At 34.0% G+C, this 22,830-nt stretch overlaps 1 long non-coding RNA gene across 1 annotated transcript in view; it reads right to left on the bottom strand.

Moving 5' to 3' along the window:
• Positions 1-4,123: 4,123 nt before the first annotated feature.
• Positions 4,124-22,830, bottom strand: part of LOC129304222 (uncharacterized) — a 30,002-nt gene continuing 11,295 nt past the window's right edge. Inside the window, exon 4 of the long non-coding RNA XR_008591628.1 lies at positions 4,124-4,255. This is a non-coding gene — a long non-coding RNA (uncharacterized LOC129304222). The remainder of the gene's footprint in view (positions 4,256-22,830) is intronic.

Below are 22,830 nucleotides of genomic sequence, written 5' to 3'. Positions count from 1 at the left end.
AAAGAATTAGTCCATTACTTTTATCAAATAAAAAAATTAATGATGATGAAGCTCAAGGTAATGAAGATATGAATATTGAGGATGATCCTTTTTATGAGACAATACTGTAACATCCTAATTTTTTGATTTTTGCATTAATACTGATTAAGAATTAAATTAGTAATTTAATGTGAGATTAGGATTGTAGATGGTGGAGTGTTGTACTGACTCATTGAGATATTATGTGAATGGATAAGAGTAAAAGGATGGCATTGCAAGGTAGAGCGTGTGAGTATAATAAGGATTTCTCTTACTATGCCATGCGCCGTGGCTGAAACTAAATGCATTATGGCGCATGGTGCAAAAATTTGGTGAATAAGGACATCTCTACTCGTGAAAAACAGAAAGGAAATAAAGAAAATAGGATTCAGGCATGGAGAAGAATGGGATCTTTGCTAGGGCTTTAGTTCTTAGGACCAAGGATGACATTTTCGACCTCTTACTTATCAAATAAGTCTTGTATTGCCTTAATATCTAATTTTACCTCATTTTCTCTTAGTTTTAACTATTGAGAAATTGAATTCAGAAGTTTTAAAGAGTTGATTTCTTACCCTATAGTAATAGAAAGGTTCTCTTGGACTAAACTAGTACTTTGTGACTAGTTTGAGTTGAAATGATAAAACTTTAAAACTTTAGGTTCAATTTAACCTAGTTTAGAAAGAGAGTAATGAGAGAAATTTGACTAGGTAAAGGTTAGTGCTTGTGTTGAGTAGTAATTGGTCATAATACATATGAATGAGTATGAATAAGAGAAATGGTAGTGATTAGGTGCTTGATTGCTATAGTTGGCACTTTTTGTCAATGATGAAATTGACTTTGAGTGCCTCAATTGTGTAGATTTTTATGTGTAACAAGTTGTGTAGCAAGAGAAAGTGAGTACAGTTGAGGAAAACACAGGTAACCTTTTCTTACAAATAGAAGGGTTGAGTTAACTATATAGTTTATGATATTTATTAACTATTATAACTGTATAGAAGTAATTGTATAATTGTGAAATCATGGTTTTGTTAGTTTTTATGCATGATTTTGCATTGTAAACAAGTTTTAGCATGAAATTGATTTGTCAAATGGGAGTTCAACAATCATTGGTTTAGATTGATTTATATTAATGTGTGTGTGTTTGTGTGTGGTATAAATTGTGGAAAAATAATGAAATACTTGTGAAAAGCATGATCGTAAGGGGGTAGGAGTTCACCCAAGGTATGTGTGGATATGTGTGTGTGGAGATAGGAGTGAACAAATTCATATAGTCAGGCTAGCACCATGGGACATCCAGTGCAGCATTATATAGGTTGGAACCATAGGTAATTCGGTACAGCATTATACGGGTTGGAACCATAGGCAATCTGATACGATATTATGTTGCGACTATTACCTAGGACATCTGAGTAGTTTGGCAACTCTTTAGTGTCCATTAGGGTGCAGTTAATAATCAACAATGCCGCTATTGCAAGTGTGTGAGATGAGAGAAACCATAGTCTATAATTGAGATAGATTATCTTTGGCTGGGTGTTTCTACCATTAAAAGTATAATCGGGTCAATATGCAATTGATCATGCTATTGTTGGAAATTATGCGGAAATATTTTTTGAAAAAGGAAATTCTATATATTTTGATACAATGTGTGTGTGTGTGTGTGTGTGTGTGTGTGTGTGTGTGTGTTATTACTTTGATTTTGTTACTTTGGTTTAGTTATTTGTGTTAATAGACCTTAAATGAGTTATATTAGTTACTAAAATTTTGATCTCACCCGTAGTTATTTACTTTTTTTAAGTTTTGGTAGTAGTGGTGCTAAAGAGAAAGACTCTAGCTGAGAACTATGATTTTTTCTCAATAAATCCTTATAAGAATTAGTGTAATGGATTTGTATATGAGTAGTAATAAGTTGCCATATGATTTGTTGCATGTGCATAATGTTGTGACTATTGTGTGTTTGGTAATTTTAGCTCCCTAGCCTATTGTGTATATGTGTATATATAATGAAAATGGCCATATGGGCTAGTAAATAGATGGGAGTATATGTGTGGGTACAAATAGGTGATGTATGTGTAAGTTTTAACTAGACTAATGGAAAGAAAATGAAAAATGAGAATTTGCTCAAGTTGTGTTATGGGCAATTTACTAACCGAATATGTGTATGTATGTTATATTGTTTATATAACTATTTAATCAAGTGTTATTTGTCTATTTGACTGTGGTCAAGGCTCTAAAAGTGGCCAATGACTTGCGGTTTCATTTGGTGATGCTTAAGTGGCAAATTTTAACTTAGAACAGTCAAAATTCCCTTAAGTGTCTAATTTTTAAATAGGATATTGAATTTAAACAAAACTAGAGTCATTGGTTAGATTTTGAAACAACCTTTGTGTAGGCACTTGAATCACCCTAATTGGATACCAAATGCAAAATCGACACACATTTGAAATTTTTACTAAAAACTATCTTTTAACAGCAAAATTTGGTAGGTGCATAATGACGCATGTGTCAACAATGGACAACATGCCATGGTGTATGGCACAGAGCATGCAGCTAAGATCCCTGTGCCACATGCCATGGTGCATGGCCTATTTTTGTGTAAGTTGTGATGTTTTAGATTGCTTTTTGATGTATTTATGTCTTGTACTTCTATTGTATGCTATTTTGAATAACATAAATGGTTTTTATAAAGAGATTTTCAAAAGTTTTATATTAGGATCCAAGAGTTTTCAAAAAAAAAAAAGGTTTTGAATTGATTAGTAGATTGAGTGGAGAATTGTATGGTAATGTTAGTGAGGGCATTGCAATTAGTTGGTAGTAGTTTCTCGCATTTTGAGATCTAGTCATTGTGTTTCTTTCTTGCATTGATCCTAGCATTTGGCAACTTATATATGTTCATTACTTCCTTTTTGCTTAACTTTCTTTTACTTTCATCCTTAGGAGGGAAAAAATGACAAGAAGAGGTACTCAAGCTTTGAGAAGTACTCAAGTATCATGATGTCCGGTTGAGGATGAACTTGTATGCCAGAGTTTCAACCGGATGAGCCTCAAGTTAATAAAAGATATGTTCTCTTAGAAGAACTTAGAGACATGATGATTAATATTAGGTAAACAGTGCAAGATCATGATGTATTACTGAGGGGTAGAAAGTAGGCAAATGAAAGAGAAGGTTAAGAGAGACCGATATCGAAGGAAGCTCACAGTAGATCTATAATATCTTCCTTACTTAACCATAATTAACTCTAAAATTAAGGTAATTAAGGGACTAAACCCATAAAGGATTACCAAGTTTGTAAGATTACATAAAAGAGAAGAATTCTCAAATCATTTATAATGGGATCCCCAAAATTCAAATTTTAATATCAAGCAAATATTTGAAATGCTCAATTCAGAGTTTAAAAAAATAGTATGGAAGCTTAAAAATCACATGGGACCTAAAATAATGAGTTTCAAAACTCAAAATAGTATTTTATGTAGAAATTTGCAACATGTGCCACGGTATAAGACATATGCGTTGTGGCTCACTCGTCTCTATGCTATGTACCATGGCGCATTGCACGAATTTGACAACAACAGCTATTGTCCTTTGACAGTAGTGGGATCAAACTTCTGACACTTACCAATTCTTCGTCTGACGTCTGATTGAGGTGGTTTTGGTGTTAACATGGAGCATTCTCCTTGTTTTAACTAATGGCACAAGTTTCACACTCAAATTCATTTTATACAAAAAGTTAGACACCAAAACCCATTTTTACTACTTTTTACATAATGCACATGACTTTGGTGCCCCAATTCAACCACAATGCCAAAACGTACACTGACTCTCCAACCACACTTAATGAACTTTAGCGAACCTATGTAATACACGAAAATGCAAGCAAAAACACATATTTTTCAAAATTACTACTCAATTTCAAATTTCATAAAACATAAGGGGGAGAAAATTTATGTACAAAATTATCATTTTCATTTCAAATTGTTTAAAACGCACATGTTCCTACTTGCATGAATATTTTAGCCCTATCCACAAGTTTACAACTAAAAACTTACTAACTCGGAGCACAAAACACACAAGTTGTACACTATAGTAATGCAAGTAGTACAAAAATAATGACATGTGATTCTAATTGGCAATTATACAACATTAACACCAAAAATAGAGTAAAGAGGCATGAGAGTAGTATTTTCACCACAATCCTATACCTCAGAATGTTTCCCCACACTGGATCTAATGAGTTAGGTCCTGAAAATATTGAGAATTAAGGGTTGAGTACAACCACTTAGTAACCAAGTTTTATCTAATCTATACAGTTGCATATCAATTATAAAGAAATGTAAAATAAAAACACAATATTACAACACATATGATGAACTTGGCCACAGTTCAAAATGCTAACAACCATATGACCGAGCCCAAAAACACATATATCAATTTAAATCACAGTGCACAATATGAGGTCACAATACTACTAACACGTACCCTTAATACATGCTAGACCACAATACTAACAACCATGTGACCAGATTTATATGCATGATCAAATGTTAGCCTTATAACCTCATGTTACCTTCGATATAAAACCGGTAGCTATCATGTGGCTATGTCCTTCACGAACTAACCCAGCCTTCCACTTGTGAAGAGCTACTGTGTTAGGGTTAACTCACTCACTTATATAATCTAGTGTGCCCCAATACTAATAACTATAGAGTATCGTATCCTTAATCTAGCCTCCCCATGAATTGATAGAGACTAGTTAGGTTTGAGTCCCTTATAGAACAAGTGGGATAGTCCTAAATCAACTATAGGATATGGGCTACCTTTTGATTCTATCGGTTGGTGCTAAAGCAAGTTCTCAATTCTGACAGTCACTGTCAATACCACATGGATTTAAATCAATCTACTCCTATCCCTAGGCGAACTCCTACCAACGATCATGCTATACACATTTTACATGAAATATGCATTCCAAACAATCAATTCATGGCACATAAACTTACGTACTTATATTCAAATACTCCACATACTCAACACATTACACATCATAATTCTCTACCTTAATAACATGCCATAATTAAATTCATAAATCATAATTAGGTGGCATGAGAAAGGTTTTCATTTATCAAACCATTCACAAGTTCATCGTTTGCCAAAATTACATCTATAGTTTGAAATATAAATCACACTCTAAATTAACTCATTTTCAATCAATAACCAATTAATATTCAATGATATAAAGTTAGGTTTCTCCCGATTGCCTCAAATCTTTAAGAGGTCAAAAGTTTAACCCTTACAGTACCAACTTTCAAAGCTTCTCACTAGCTTAAATGGTGCCAAAATGAACCTCATTACATTCATAACATAAGGATACCATTATTATCTCATTTTTGAGGATTTATCAATACCAAACTCTACATATCTATTCTATCAAACTTACAAATCACTACCTATTCATACCCAATAGGTTCATTAGGTTTCAATGACTCACATTACCACTAATAAGTCATTAAACCACTATTAATGAATATCAAACTCTCCCAACTACCTCATTTATATTGATTTTCAGACATTAAGTGCTCTACTCCTATTATATGAAAAATCATTAATGTAGGGTTTAACTATCTTAAATAACTCCTATTATATCTATTTTATCCAATAGAATTAGACCCATAACTCCTATGAATTGAAATTATCTTTCTAACTCAAACCTTCATAAATGAGGAAGAGAAAGGAAGAAAGCTTATCACACTTACCTTCAAGGGTATTAGAAAGCTTAAAATTGCCTTCAAGGGTCCCAAAGTACACACCCTAGCAAAGCTCTTTATTTTCGCTTCTCCTCTTCCTCTGATTTTACACACAAAGATAAAGTAATTTAATCAAGATTTTGGCCATGCATTGCAGCACATGATGCCCTCCGTCATGGTGTATGGCACAGAGAGGCTCATTGCATTTAAATATGCCCCTATGCACTATGGTAGATTGACCACATGCCACGACATGTGACATAGAGGGTATTCCTTTACTTTTTCTTTTTCTTTCCATGCTCGGGTAGCCCACTATTGATTCAAACCCACTTATAAGGCTAAAGTTATAATAAATTACATTAATTAAGCTCCTCTGGCTACACATCTTATTAACTCATTAATCACATATTAGATTAACTAATCACACTTAATTTTCTTGAATATTACAAGACCTAAGCTGTTTGAAGCCTCAAATAGATAGGCTACAAGAGTTGTTATTAATCCATCCATTGACTGAGCCTGAAAGACTTTTGTGAGGTTCAGTCCATCAACCTTTGTTTGTAACATGAAAGAGGGTGAAGCTGAGGAGTAGATTGAGCGCCTCGAAACCATATTTGAGGTAGTGACTTACATGAGCTACAGTATAGCTAGTTGGAGTAGTTAGGAGATGGTAGGATTTAATGAGACCGTCTAGCGGTGTAAGGTATTCTTGAGAAGAATTCAGGAGGGTATTCTTTGATTACTACATCTCAGTGTCTTTTTCTACCAAAAAGGAAGAGGAGTTCTACTCATTCAAATAAAGGGACTTAGATGAGGAAGTGTTGACAAAAGAGTTAATGATTTGTCAGTCTATTTGACATATTTACAATACCACAATAATGTGAAGTGGAAAGCTAATAGGTTGTTAGAGAAGATGCGTCCAGAATATCGATAGCAGATTGCTTTGTTTGATATTACCACTTATGAAGAGTTGAGAATAGTTGTGAGAAGAGGCAGAGAAGCTGAGATTAAGAAGAAGAGAGACAGTATGGGAAGGCTTATATCTTTTCTAGGTATATTAGGTAGTGTTTTGAAGATGCCCATTTATAGCTTAAGCAATTCGTGGAGCTTTTAGGAAGAGAAGTTTTACTAGAAGTTCTCAAACCCAGACTATTCAGAGAGGTTAAATACAGTGTAGTACTAGGGTTAGAATTGGGCCTCCATTACCTTCAAGGCAAGCTTCAAATACACCAACTCCTACTTTTAGCACTAGCAAATCACCTCAGTGTAGTATCTGCGACAGATTTCATGCGAGCAAGTATTGGTCTTGTTTTAAGTATGGAAAGTTAGGCCACATTACAACATATTGTCTCGAGAGAGGAATTGAGGTGATAGAGCAACAGTCAATGATTCCAGGACAAGTCTTTATCGTGACACAAGAAGAAGCTAGGGTACCTCTGAACTTAATTAAAGGTATAATCTCTATCTGTGGTAATAGAATTGAAGCATTATTTGACTCTGGAGCCACACATTCTTTCATCTTAAAAGAATGTATAGATAGATTGAAACTATAATTGAGAGAGTTTCCTGTATTGATCAAAGTGACTAAACCTTCAAGATCCTCGAGTATTACTAGTAAGGTTTGTCAAGAAGTAGAAGTTTTGTGTGAAGATCGAGTATCCATGATCGATTTGATCTATATTCCCATGAAAGGGATTGATGTAAATGTTGGCATAGATTGGTTAGTAGCTAATAATGTTATGCTAGATTGTGTCAGGAAGCTAGTGTCTTTGCCCGTGTTGGCGGTAAGAACTAGTTCTACTAAGTAAGCCAGATTTCTTTTAGTTATACAAGCTGAGAAGTTGATCAAGCAGGGATGTTGTGCTTATATGGTGATATTTGCAGTCAGCAGTGTGTATGATGGGGGTATTGAGATGATTGGAATAGTGAGTGAATTTCTTAAGGTATTTTCAAAAGAAATGTATGGATTGCCTCCGAAAAGGGAAGATGAATTCTCTATAGATTTAGTTCCTGTTACTAAACTAATTTCTAAAGCTCCATATCGAATGTCTTCCTTAAAGTTGAATGAATTGAAGAAAAGAATTGAAGATTATCTTGATAAGGGGTTCATTAGACCAAATGTATTGCCTTGCAGATCACCGGTATTGTTTGTAAGGAAGATGGTAGCTTAAGGTTGTGTATTGACTACCAACAATTGAATAAGGTAATGGTGAAGAATAAATACCCTTTACCTAGGATTGACAATTTGTTAGATTAGTTAGTTAGAGCCTCAATCTTTTGAACTAGGATATCATTAGTTAAGGGTCTCTGAGAAAGATATACCCAAGACAGCCTTTAGGACATGTTATGGGCACTATGAGTTCCTTGTCATGCCATTTAGTCTGACTAATGCACCTATGGTATTCATGAATTACATGAACCGTATCTTCAAGCCATATTTAGATCAGTTTGTTGTCGTTTTCATTGACAACATTTTGGTTTATTCTGAAGATGAGGAATAGCATGCCAATCATTGCCAGATTGTTCTCTAATTTTAAAAGAGAATAAATTATATGCTAAGCTCAGTAAGTGTGAGTTTTAGTTAAGAGAAGTCAGGTTTCTAAGTCATGTGGTGTTAGTAGAAGGGATTTTTGTTGATCCTCATAAAGTTGATGTTGTGTTGAACTGGAAGCAACCTAGCTCAGTTTATCCAATGTTTCTCTCAAATTGCCTCTCCATTGACAAGATTGACCAATAAAGATCAACCTTTTATTTAGGATGACAGGTGTGAGATTGCATTTCAGAAGTTGAAAGAGAAGTTGATGACGGTACTGATATTGATAATTTCATATCTGAGACTTCCTTACGAGATGTACACGAATGCTTCTCTAAAAGTTTTAGGTTGTGTGTTGATGTAAGATGAATAAGTAGTAGCCTATGTATTAAGGCAATTGAGACTGCATGAAGAAAATTATCTAGCTCATGATCTAGAACTTGCAATAGTGGTCTTTGCGCAAAAAATTTGGCATGATTACCTGTATGGTTCAGTGTTTAGTATGTATAGTGACCATAAGAGCTTAAAGTATCTTGTGGATAAGAAAAAATTAAACAAGAAGCAAAGAAGGTGGATGGAATTACTCAAGGATTATAACTTTGAGTTGAAATACCATCTAGGGAAACTAATGTAGTAGTTGATGCACTAAGTAGGAAGACGCTATATGTGGATAGTTCGATGGTGCAGGAGCACAGCTTAATGGAGTCTTTTATAGATTATCAACAAGAGGCACCATTGAAAGCTCTAGTTGCTACCTATGATTAATAGTAATTTCTAGAAAGAGTTGAGGATGGCATAGCAAGAAGATGAATATCTTCTTAGGATCCAAGAAGAAGTTGAATCGAATCTATCTAGAGACTTAAGTTTTAATAATGATGGATTTATGGTATATAGGGATAGAATTTGTGTGCCTAATAATGTAGACTTGAGAAAATTGATTCTGAATGAAGCACATTGTAGTACATATTCTATTTACCTGAGAGTTATGAAGATATATTAGGATGTGAAGCATCACTAGTGGTGGCTAGGAATAAAAAGAGAGGTGACTGACAACGCACATTTGAAATTCATAACAAAAATTGTCTTTTGTCAACAAAATTTGGTAGGTGTGCCATGGTACATGACACAAAGTATGCAGCTGAGATCTTTATGCCACATGCCATGATGCATGTGGCATAAGCCGCAGTGCATGACTTTGTGTAAGTTGTGATGTTTTAGATTGCTTTTTGATGTGTTTATATCTTGTACTTCCACTATATGCTATTTTGAATAATATAAATGGTTTCTATAAAGATATTTTCAAAATTTTTATATAGGGATCCCAAAGTTTTCAAAACAAAATGTTTTGAATCAATTAATAGATTGAGTGGAGGATTGTATGGTAATGTCAATGAGGACATTACAAATAAAAACTTTTGATAATGATTTAATTGAAAAGGAGCACCTATACATGAGAGATGATCATAGAGATAGGATTTGGATCAATATATCAAGTCTAAATCAAAAAAAAAGAAAAAAAATGAAGAAGTGATTTGCTTTCAACTTATATGACTAAACTTCACTTCTTTCAAATTAATTTACTTATTTATTTCATTTTTTATTATGTACATGTTGATATGTCGTTTTAATTGATTTATTTATCTCATTTGTCTTATTATGTAAGAAAATAAGTTCCCAAAGTGATAATGAGCCTCACACTACTTGTCCAAATGATGATAATGTTGAACCTCAAGTGACAAAAGAGAAAATTCATCAAGATGTTTCACATGGTACAATCATGATGGCCAAGTCGATAAGAAATGGAAGCATGGGAACAAAACTACTAGTTGGTTAGAATGTGAAGGGTCAACCAATTAAAATAAATGGAGAAAAGTTAGCTAATTATATCGAGGTTGTGACTCGAGATCATGTACCTATTACATTTATCGATTGGCAAAAAGTCTCAAAATAATACAAGAGATTTATATGGGAAATATTTGAGGTAAAAAAAGGGTTAAGGACTAATTTTTCTCCTATATTTATTTTTTAAGAGTATTGGCCACACTATACTCTTAACTGGGGCAACTTTACCTTTGAACTATCATTTTCAAGGAGCACAAAACCCTTTCTGCTAATCAACCATTAATTTTTTTTATTTTCTACTAACATGGCATATGCAAAGGGCCCACACACAATGACATGTTAGACTTTGACCATGTGCTTTGATGCTAATTTGCTCCTGAACTTTTTCTAAGAGTGCTGAGCACCCTAAAGTTCTCTTTTAGGAGTGCTAGAAACCCTAAAGTTTTGTTAAAATAAAATTTAATAAATATTATTAAAATATTTAGTATTTTAATATTTAATAATTTAAATATTATTATTTAAAACATTACACATCCAATTTAATATTTTAATATTTTGATATTTTGCAATTTTGTATTACAAAAAGAAGAGAATGAATCTCCAAATTACTGAAGGAATTTTTTCTTCTCATCTCTCCATTTTTCTTTCTATTAAGTAACTCTTTTGTAGCACATTAATGGAATAAGTGATATCTTTCAAATAAACATTTTTGTTGGCATATTGTTAGTCCTAATTTGTCATGTTTTTGATTTTACTCTTAACACTACAATGTAGAGAGTATTAAATTTGGGTAGTGCTATATTTTAGAGAAAGATTGGTAGTTGAGTAAAAAAAATTATAGAAAATAACCTAAAAATTTAATAAACTTAACCAATGTTAAAAATATAAGTAAGTTGTGACACAAACAAAAAACGTAATGATTTGGGCACTATCTTGGAGAGAAGATCGAAGATCACTATATAAAAAAAAACAAGTCCTCTATAATTTATAAAATGCTAGTTTGAGTTATTAATATTTAAAAAATAATTTATAAATTTTGAATGAATATTTATAAATAATAATATTTAAATTATTAAATATGAAAATATTTAATATTTTGGCAATATTTATTATTAATTGTTATTTTACTAAGACTTTAAGGAATTCAGTACTCTTAGAAAAAAGACTTTAAGGTATCCAACACTCTTTAGAAAAGAGTTTAGAGGCAAATTGGTACCAAAGAATATGGTTAAAGTCTTTTCTATCACTATGCATAGGCCCCCATGCATATGCCACATTCGTAGAAAAATGGCAAAGTTAATGGCCTCCTAGCATAAGGGTGTTTTTGACCTCAAAAAAAAAAAAAACTTCAAAGGAAAAATTGTCTTACTTAAGAGTATAAGGTACTTAGTGCTCCTTAAAAATAAGTAGAGGGACAAAAGTGGACTTTAATTGAAAAAAAAAGTCATTAATATTCTATCATTTTGATTTTTTTTTCTTGCACATATAGTGATCGAAATTGTTTTCTTTCTTCTTGCAATCGTATTTTCTACTTAACGAGACTCATAAAACATATGTCCTTAGAAAAGCTAGAGTTCTCAAAAAATTCCATGAGATATTTAAGGTAATGCTAGATTTTGTCAATTAAATATAATTTTACCTACATATAATTAATATGAATGATTTGTGTTTAAATAGATGAAAAGTAAGCAGTATCGTGTAACATCCTCATTTTCTAATTCTATAATTAGCTACTAATCAGGGGTGAATTAGTAATTAGTGAATGATTAGAATTTTGGATGGTTATTTGATAATTTGACTCCTTAAGATGTTAAATGGATAGATATAGGTGGAGGAATCACATTTCAGAGCAAAGCATGTGCTGTGATGAGGATTCTCCTCATTGTGCCATGTTTTGCAGTGTATGGACCAGAAACTTAGCTCTTAAGTCGTGATTTGGCTTGAAATTTAGAGAGGAAAAGGGATCAAGGTCTGTTAGGGCAAGATAAACTAGGAGCCTGGAAGGGATATCTAATCAGTAACTTATCAAGTAAGCTTCGTACAACCCTTACTTTCAATTCTACTATAATTTCTCTTGGTATGAGTTATAGAGAAATTGAATTGAGAAAATTTTAGGGGTTTGTCTCTTACCTTATAGTAATGAAAAAAAGTAACTAGTAAGGTCAATTGAGTGGTAGTGAACTTAAATTAGTTAAATGAAAAGGATTGAATAGCTGAGTATAGCTATTAGTAGCAATCTAGTGCTTTTGGTCAACTGGATTAATTGACTAATTATGCTAATTATATATGATTGACATAATCCTCATGTAGAGCGAAAAGAGAACTTGGTAGAAATGAGTAGCAATTGAGAAAGTACCATGGGTAACCTTTCTTATGACAAAAAGGTTAAAGTAATCAAATAACTTTTTCTGTTTAACTATTTATTATAATTGTGTATAACTATGCTATCTAGTGCATAAAATTATTTTTAACTAAATATGTTATATGGCATTGTGTGAATGTTATATAAAAAGGGCTTTTAATTAAATAGACGAGTAAAAACATGTGATTTTATACTTTATATGTATATATATACTATGTGTAACATTCCAAAAATTTTAAGACTCAGATTTATTTTAAAAATAAAATAAAATATCTATAATTAAATTAAAAATTAGAATCATTTGATAGAGGTCTAGAGTTTTAATTTTACTGAGTAAAAGTTGGGTTTTATTTTATTTTTAACTATGAAAAGAATCACCAAAGTTAACTTGGGCTTTTGTACTATAATAAAAAAATATTGGGCCCTTTCTTGTAATTTTTTCCAAAATGTTTTAAGATTAGTTTTAAGTGGAAAGAACACGCAGAAATGCAGAAATAGAACAAAGAAACAAACACACAAGAGAGAGAGAGAGAGAGGAAGAAGAGAGGGAGTTAGGCTTGGATTTAGGAGGCTTTATGACCATTGCGAGCTCAGCTACACGATAGATAAACTTCCTACTTCAATCCTCTTCCATCCCTCTTGATTTTCTTCAATTTTTGGAAGAGAAAATTTTTGAATTTTGATCTCAAAGATTTTATTCTTGTAAGCTTTAGTTTCTTTAGGTTTTGAGTTTCTATATGGTGTTCTAATGTTTTGAGTGGATAATTGGATGAAAAGAAGTGTTTTGGGCACAAATCAAATCCCAAGAGGTTGGGTTTTGCTCTTTAATAATTTAAGTCTATTGATTTAGTTATAATTTTGTTATTTGAGCCCAATAAGATTTAAATTAAGGTTTGTTTTTATTATAAGGGGCTAATGGTGAAAGTTGATGGCATTAAATAAAAGTTTTTAATTGATTAAAAATTATATAAATTGGAAATTAGCCTAGTGATGTCTAATAAATGTTTTTGGTGGTTAAGTGATACTTTGTGAATGGTTGGTTTAATATTTGGACCATTAGGATAGATTATGACTCATTAACTCAAGTTGTGTAGTATGAGTTATAATCTTCATTAATGCTATTTGTCATGATAAGTGATGTGGATCACTTATATGTTGTAGGGATTATTGGTGGAATTTGTTCGGAAGTTAAGGAACAAGTCGAGTCCTATTTTGTACAAGAGGAATCCTTTTGGTACTAAAGGGTTGAGGTAACAGGGAAATTTATATTTCTTATTACTTTGTTTTAGCTATTTTTGAATAAATATTACTAGCTATCATACATTACATGTTTTAAAAGATTAAATGTGCTTTATAAGAGGTTATGGGGTACTACTTTGATTATAGTGCAAATATGTTTTCTAATTGTTTAATAACAATGTTTTTATAGAAACGAGATTTGTTTGTATGTATTATAATCATAAGAAATAGAAGTTGCACTTAAGGAAGTGTAACTAAGTAAGGTACCTTAGATAGGCTAAGAAACTATTTAAGGGAGATTTATAAATGTTATACTATCTTAGAGTGTTGAAGTGGTCAATACTCAAAAAAGGTAGACACAAATAAAAGGCATGATCTCTCGATGGGAGTTCACTAATAAGAAGATGTGGACTTTTGATATTCTATGATACACTGTCAGTACTCGGTGTTGCCTTACGTATTATGGGCTCAGTTTACTAAAGTGGTTAGTGTATTGAATGTTCGACACCTCTCAATAGGGGAGGGAATCCAACATATGAAGTGTGAGGTTGAGTGCCTAGGCCATGGTAACCCTCACATGGAGAGTAAGTTAGGCTGGTTTTGGGAGGGAGTTAGCTTCGACTGCTCAGGATTCACGTCGAAGGGGCATAGGCGGTTCGGTGGATTAGATCATGCCTTAGATTATGTTTTGTGCCTCTGGAGGTACAAGTGGGTATAAGGTTTACCTGCAAGTTAAAGAGTACTAGGGGGCATTCTGTTGGTCATGAAAGGCTATACCGGCCTATGTCATGCATTCATGCATTTTAAATAGCTAAATTATATATTATGTTAAATTTATTATTCGTTTATTCGATTATGACCTACTTTGTAATAATCAATGTAGATTTCTCTGTTACTGAAACTGTGGTTGTCTCACCCCTTTCTTTTCAATATTTTCAAGTCTAGGTGAAGGAACCAGTGGAGGACCGAGAAAGGAGCAAAGATAGGGGTTGTTTGTAAATTGTAAAAAACTACAACCCCTTTCTTTTGAGCAAATATATTGTAATGTATTTAGGATTAGGGTGCCAGTAGGATATGATTATGTATATGTGTGTGAGTATGTGTGGATTGTATGGCTTGTGTATGAATTTTTATTTACTGGTAGACTTGTAGCTAGGAAACTTGGCTATGGTGTGTGGTTTTGATGGATTTATTTTGTAGACTAAATTTCCACTACAAGCAAACATTTATTTTGGTATATATGTGATTTCACAAGCAAATGCAAAGTAGTTATATTGCAAATGGTGTGCTATGGGCAAACATACACCTTGGATAAAGAGAATGGGTGCATGGACCCCACAGAGATCTGAGCTAAGTGAAAATGTTTAGTATATGTATTCATATGTGTATATAATATTTGAAATAGTTTTTGGCCACTCTTGTGTGATTTGTGTATTTTGGGGGTTTAGGGTCCATTTTGAGAAATGGCACCCGGGTAGTCAAATTTTGGTATAAAGAGTTTTTCTATCATTTAAATATTCTATAAAGTGTTTTTAGTCTTATTTGACATGTCCAAAGTGGTTCCACAAGTTTGTGGCCATTAGGATGAGATTTGGACAATTTTGAAAATGGTTTTTACCAAAAAAAACTGTACTTTTACATCCCGGTGTTCAAATCTTAATCCGACCATTGAATTTCTCTAAAATTTAGATCATAAGTAAAACCTTTTATGAGCTTCGTGTGGGCTTTTAGAATCATGTCGATTGGATATCAGACAAAAAAAATGGTGCACTCCAGAATTTGGTCCGGAGGAGCTGTCATGACAGCACTTTTGGTCATGATAGCACTTGATAGCAACATTGATGATGTTACAACATGCACGAAATTCAATCATCCATTAGATCTTTTCAAAATTTGATATGCTAATATTACTATTTAAAAGTGACATGTAGGCTTTAGAATTGCTTTGATCAGAGGTCGGATGATGAAATGGTGCACACCAGAAGTTAGTCCGGAGGTGTATGATAGCAAAAATGACCAAACTTTTAACATGTTTAATTTTTAATCTGATCGTTGGATCTTTTTAAAATCTAGTACACTTGTAGTACCCTTTGAATGTGACATGCGAGCTCTAAAATTTCTTCGATCGGGGATCAGATGATAGAACGACGCCTCTCAAAAGTTGGCCTAGGCCCAGGAAGGCTGTCATGACAGCAATCGCTTTCGCCTAGCTTGCTTCCGTGTACTATAATTAAAACTTATAATTTTTTTATTTAAAAAAAGGTTTTAAATATTTATTTTGCAATTGTGTATCTGCTTAGTGATTTAAATGGTTTATTCCTAAGTTGGTTTTAGGATTAACTCCTTAACCACACTTAGTTTAGTTGAGTTGTGTGATTTTTTGATAACACTCGGGGTAGGTGTTACACTATTATGGATGCATGTATGAATGTGAATGTGAAACCTATGATTGTTTTGGAAAGCATGATCATAGCAGTAGGAGTTCACACATAGTGTGGAGTGTAATGAAAGACCATATGGCATCATTCCCCTTAGTGCCCAACGGGATGTGGTATTAGAGAATTGTATTTTCTTAGTACCTTTTAAGGTGTGGTGTTAGAGATTTAGACTCCTTAGTATCAATGTGATGCGATGTTAGAATCAACAACCCCCCATTATATGTATTTATGGTATTAGAGATTTGGCCAATTGATTTTACCAATGAAGGTGAGTTTAGGGCCAATGAGAGCATATATTAGTCTAAGGCAAGCCTATAGTTTTAGGTCAAGGTGATTTGGAGGTTTGGTTGGAAGTGATCATGCTACATGCGAAAAAGTAGTGAAAAGTGATAAATATAGTGGTAAAAGAAGTGAAATGATTTATATAGATGAAATTTAAAGTAAACTTATGTTATATGCTATATTTAACTGTATATTATTCTATACTTTCTTATAGTTACATGTACTAGTCAATAATAGAGAGTTATTCTATTACTGAGATTTTTATCTCATCTCCGTGATTACATTTTTATAGGACAAGATAGTGATCAAGGTAAGGAAAAATAGTCTTAATCGGCATAGTGGTGCCATGGCTATGAAACCTTTGAGCTTTCATAATGAACTAACTTAATGTAAATATTGTATATATAAGTTACTATAAGAATCACATGTATGTTTAAGTTGTGGTTTGTAGGAAATTTGTAGTGATTTTGTGAATCTTAACCCATATGTGGAAATGTGTGGTAAAATGATTAACCGAGACTAAGATTCAGTTGTAAATATGTTATATTATAGTGAAAATGGCTAAAGGAAAGTTTTTGAGCTAAGTTGTAAAAAGTTTGTGTTTTGTGGAAATAGGCTGTTGAACAGCCAAATTTTGATACATGTGTATATATGTGATATCAATCAAGTGTAATAGGTCCTTTTAGACTAGGTTCAAGGCCAAAAACAATCTAATGAGACAATGTGCTAAATTTTGATTCATGCGCTTGGATGTGCTAAATTTGATTCAAATTTCGATTGGACCGTTAGATCATGACCAAACCTATCTCATCAGTTAATAAAAGTTGAGCTTTGTGTAGGTGCTTGAATTATTCCGATCAAATATCATATGTGAAAATGGTGCACACTAAAAGTTGGTCATTTATGCTGTCATTTTGATAGCAGCAAAAATGGGCTTGTGCACCGCAGTGCATTGCATATCAAATTGTGGACATGGTGTAACCTCCCTGAGGTTAAATCACACTTAACTCCAAATTATGGTAATCCAAGGCTTAACTCACAAGAATCAAACTGTAAGGTTTCTAAATGAATTTCTCAAAATCCATTTCAAGGAATCCCAATTTTGAACCATTCAAATCTTAAACATGTTTTAAGGACTCCAAAATAGAATTTTAAAAATAAAGCGGAAGCTTGAAAATCAATTAGGACCAAAAATGAGTTTTAAAACTCAAAACAAATTTTTACACAGAATTTGACACGTGCACCGTGGCTTATAATTTGTGCGCCACGGTGTGTCTCCTCTATGCCATGCGCCACGGCATGAGGTTACATACATCACTGTGCATTGCATGAAATTTGACAGATCAATACTGTCATTTGACAGCACAAGGAGTGAACTTTTAACGTATCCTAAATCTTTGTCCGACATTTGATTGAGGTGGTTTAGGTGTCTACACAGAGCTTTCTCATAACTCTAGCTAATGGCACCGGTTTCACACTCAAATTCATTTTCTATCAAAAGTTAGACACTAAAACTCATTTTGACACATTTTTCATAAAATTTCCCAAATAGGGTGTCCCAACTCAACCACACATGCCAATAGCTTACAACAACCCTCCGACCACACTTAATAGACCCTTACGAACTCATGTAACATACCACACACAACCAAAAACACTGATTTCATAAAATCACTACTCAATCTTAATTTTCACAAAACATAGAGGGGGAGGAAAAATTGCACAAAACTTATGTCTATGTGTTTTCCCTAACTCGGATCCATTGAGCTAGTCCCTGAACATATTGAGAAATTGAGGGGTGAGTACAACTACTCAGTAACTAAGTTTCACTTAACCCTTACAATTACATATTAATTGTAAATAGATGCAAAAAGGCACATAACACATACATAGTATTGGGCCACGGTTCACAAAACTAACAATCATGTGACTAGACTTGCCACAAAATAGTATATCATGTTGTTTTTAAAAACATAACTTAGGGTTACAAAAATAACAACCATGCACCCTTAACATGTGTCGGACCACAAAACTAACAACCATGTGGCCAGACTCATATGCATGATCATGTGCCAACCTTATATCCTCATGTTACTTCTGACACGAAACTGGTGTCTATCACGTGGCTATGTCCTTCACGAACTAACCTAACCCTTCACTTGTGAAGAGCTACCGGGCCATGGTTAACTTACTCACTTATGTTACTTAATCTAGCCTCCTCATGAACCAGTGGAGACTAGTTAGGTTCGAGTCTCTCGTAGAACAAGTGGGACAGTCCCGAATCAACCATGAGACAAGGGCTACCTCCGAATTCCAACGGTCACTACCAATACTACATGGATTTCCAATCAAACTACTCCTCTCCCTAGGTGAACTCCTGCCAATGATCATGCCATGCATATTTCGTAAATTTTATGCATTTTAACATTTATTACTCAACATATGAACTCACATAACATATAATTCATCATAATTCTCCACCCATTTCATACTCAAGGGTCGTAGAATCATTGTTTTCTTTCTCAAAACCATTTCATACTCAAGCATTTGCCAATATGCATCATTAATTAACATTTAACTATAAAAATTAAGTTTTCCCCGGTTACCTCAAACCTTTATGAAGTTAAAGGTTTATCCCTCACTATAGCAACTTTCCCAAGCTTCAACAAGCTCGAAAGGTGTTAAGACGAATCTCTCTACAACCAAATCATAAGAATATCATCATCATAGCTCTTTAAGCTCTATCAACATAAAAAAACTCCTCATTAACTAACTCATAACCAATACCAATTCATACCCAATAGGCTCATTAGATTTCATTAATGCATATTAACCTCTCCTAATTAACTCATAAATACCAATTTCAAACATTAAATGCTCCTATGGACCAACCACTTCCAAAATCATCAATGTGGTGTTCCAATATATTAAATCACTCCTATAATTCTCATTTTAACCAATGAAATCGGACCCATACTCCTATGGACCAAAAATCCATCTCCTAACTTTTGCCCTACCATAAATAATCATAAATGAGAGAGGGAAGAAGAAAGCACCATAATGACCTTGGGTGTTTGAGAGCTTCAACCTATCCACAATGGGGCCAAATATCGTGCCCTAGCAAAGCCAAAACTAATCTCTTCATTTTCCTCCTATCTTCCTCTTTTGTTTTCACGTAGCTCACGAATTAGATATATCATATTTTTTACCGTGCGCCGCAGTGCACGATGTGCTCCACCACGGCACATGGCATAAAAGAGCCCGTTACATTCAAATTATGTCTGTGCACCGCGGCGTGTGGCACACATAACACAACTCTTTTTCGTCCTCTTTCCTTGCTCAGGTGGCCCGCCATCGATCCAAACCCACTTCTAAGGCTGAAATCACAACAATTATGCCAAGTTAAGCCCCTCTGGCCACACACCTCATTAACTTACTAACTACCCTAATTAAGTTAATAAATTAGGGTTAAAATTTTCTGGATGTTACAACTCTCCCCTCCTTTTAAAAATTTTTGTCCCCAAAATTCGATAAATCACGTAAAACTTACCAAACTAGATACTTTTACTTCATTTTCTCCTTCATTTCCCAAGTAGCATCACCGAGAGCCATTCCCTTCCATATTACTTTCATTAAATGGATAGTCTTGTTTCTAAGCTGTTTGTCTTTCACATCAGCTATTCTTTCCGGCTTAGTTCGGCAAGTCAAATTCTCCCATAACTCCACTTCTTCTGGTTTAATAATGTGAGATGGATCAGGTTAGTACTTCGTGAGTTGTGAGACATGAAACACATCATGTACACCCAACAAAATATAGGGGTAATGCAATCCAATACATCGGGAGTCAACTTCTTGGCTCAAATAGACCTCCCAATACAAATCATAAGTGATACCTTAAGGAATACATGATCTCCGACCATAAACTCTAATGATCTCTTATCCGCATAACGCTTCTATCGACTCTGGGTAGTCAACAACTTCTGTCAAATTACCTCTATCTTCTTTGTGATTTGATCTACCAAATCCCGACTCACAACACTTCTCTCACTTAACTTAGTCCAGCAAAGAGGTGATTAACACTTTCAACCATATAAAGCTTCATATAGAGCCATCTAAATACTTGCATGAAAGCTATTGTTATAAGTAAACTTCGCAAGTGGTAAGTGTTTATTCTAACTTCTACTAAACTCAATAGCACACACTCACAACATATTGTCAAGAGTTTGAATTGTTCTCTCGGACTGTTTATTAGTTTGTGGGTGATAGGCCGTAACTTAAAGCCTGATGTGAACCTTGAATCGTGATCTGACACAATTTCTTTCGGTACCCCATGCAACCGTATTCTGTCTTGGACATAAACCTCAACAAATCTCTCTAAAGTATAATCTACTCTAATGGCTAGGAAGTAAACCAACTTGGTCAGTTTGTCCACAATTACCTATATAGAATCATGACTTGCCTGAGTATAAGGCAATCCTATAATTTATTCATAGACAGCCTAGGTGGCCTCTGGTGTTCTATCTTGACTTTTTGACATGTCAAACACCTAGAAATGAACTCAGTCACATCTTGCTTCATTCTGTGCCACCGTTACCGCTTTTTCATATCTTGGTACATCTTAGTGGCACCAAGGTGAATTGTTAGCTTGCTCCTATAAGCTTCTGGTAGTATAGTCTCTCTAATCTCCTTATCATCAAGATACATACAGTCATGATACAACATGAAGCCATCATCACTGAAACTAAAAGCCGTCATTCGGTTTTCCTCAATGTCCTCCTAATTTCTAACAAATACTCATCTTTTAATTATGCTTTTCTTAATTCTTTCCAGCATTCACTTGTAATCACTGTGACATTCAAGTTGTATGACACGAAATTGGAAACATTCTTGTGCTTATTAGAGAAATCCTCTAACATCTTGTGCTCTTGCATCATCAAGAATGCTACGTGTAACGTCTTCTAGCTCAACGCATTAGCTACTACATTAGCCTTACTAGGATGGTACTTTAACTCAAAATTGTAATCCTTCAAGAACTCCATCCATCTCTACTGTATTCAACTCTTTCTGATCAACTAGATATTTGAGGCTTTTGTGGTCACTATATACCTCAAACTGTGCACCATAAAGGTAATGTCTCCATATCTTAAGCGCAAACACCACTGCTGCAAGCTCAAGATTGTGGGTCTAAAGATTCAATTCATATAATCTATAAAGATTGTGGGTGCATTTGTCAACCCAAAGGGCATAACAAGAAACTCATAATGTGCCATATCTCGTTCTAAAAGTAGTGATAGCTGGACCTCAAATCAATCTTAGAGAATGCCGCTGCTCCAGCTAACTGATCCAACAAGTCATCAATTTGGGGTAATGGGTACTTATTCTTAATTGTCACCTTGTTCAGTTGCTGATAGTCTCTGCACAATGTCAAGCTACATCTTTCTTTCAAATAAACAGAATAGGCGAACCCTAAAGTGAAACACTAGTTCTAATTAACCCCTTCTCCAATAACTCCTCTAACTGCTTCTTAATTCTGTTGAGCCATTCGATACGGAGTCTTAGAGACTGGCTCGGTACCAGATACTAAGTCGATTGAGAACTCAATCTCTCTCTGGTGATAATCCAGACACTTCGTCTACAAATACCTCAGGAAACTCATTAACAACTCCTATCTTGTTTATTGCTCCATCATATACTTCGTGTATTGAGCAAAGCACCATGAAAGCTTGACATCCTTCCTTTATTGATTTCTTCACTTGTACTACTGATAGGAACCTAGGAGTCTCTGGAATAGTAATAGGTACAGACTGTGTAATCTCCTCATTTGTCATAGTTGCTGTGTATACTGGTAACAAAATTGTCTTTTTATTATAGTCTAACGACAATAAATCCATGTCGATTATCATATCAATTCCCAACATAGGCAAACAAATCAAATCAATACTTGTGACTATTTCACCAAATTTCAACTTTACTTTCAAACAAGCCCAACTGGTTCTCACTGAAGCACCAACTGGTATAGAAACATTCATCACTAAAGGCATTTCAACCACATGCATTTTCAGTCTTTATGCACACTCATTAGAGATAAACGAGTGAGTAGCACTAAAATTAGACAAAGCAAAAATTTATTGATTGCTTAAAGAAATTGTACCTTAGATAAGCTTCAGGGAAGTTTCAGCCTCTTTCCTTGTCATAGCAAACATATGACCAAGAATAGCAAACCTCTGATCAGTGTGAGGAGCATTCTATGGGTAATACCGAGCGATATGCCTAGCCTTGTGGCACTTGAAACACGTCCAATACTCCCTAATATGGTGTCTTCCGCACTTGCTACACTGCGGGGCTCTAATCAATCCAGCTACCGTAGGAGCAAGATCCTG

The sequence above is a fragment of the Prosopis cineraria genome, unplaced genomic scaffold (assembly GCF_029017545.1).
Source record: "Prosopis cineraria cultivar Desert tree isolate PC_DT_omini unplaced genomic scaffold, ASM2901754v1 PC2, whole genome shotgun sequence".
Classification (NCBI taxonomy): domain Eukaryota; kingdom Viridiplantae; phylum Streptophyta; class Magnoliopsida; order Fabales; family Fabaceae; genus Prosopis; species Prosopis cineraria.
The sequence above is the reverse complement of the archived record's forward strand: the minus strand, read 5'-3'. Positions and strand labels throughout refer to the sequence as shown.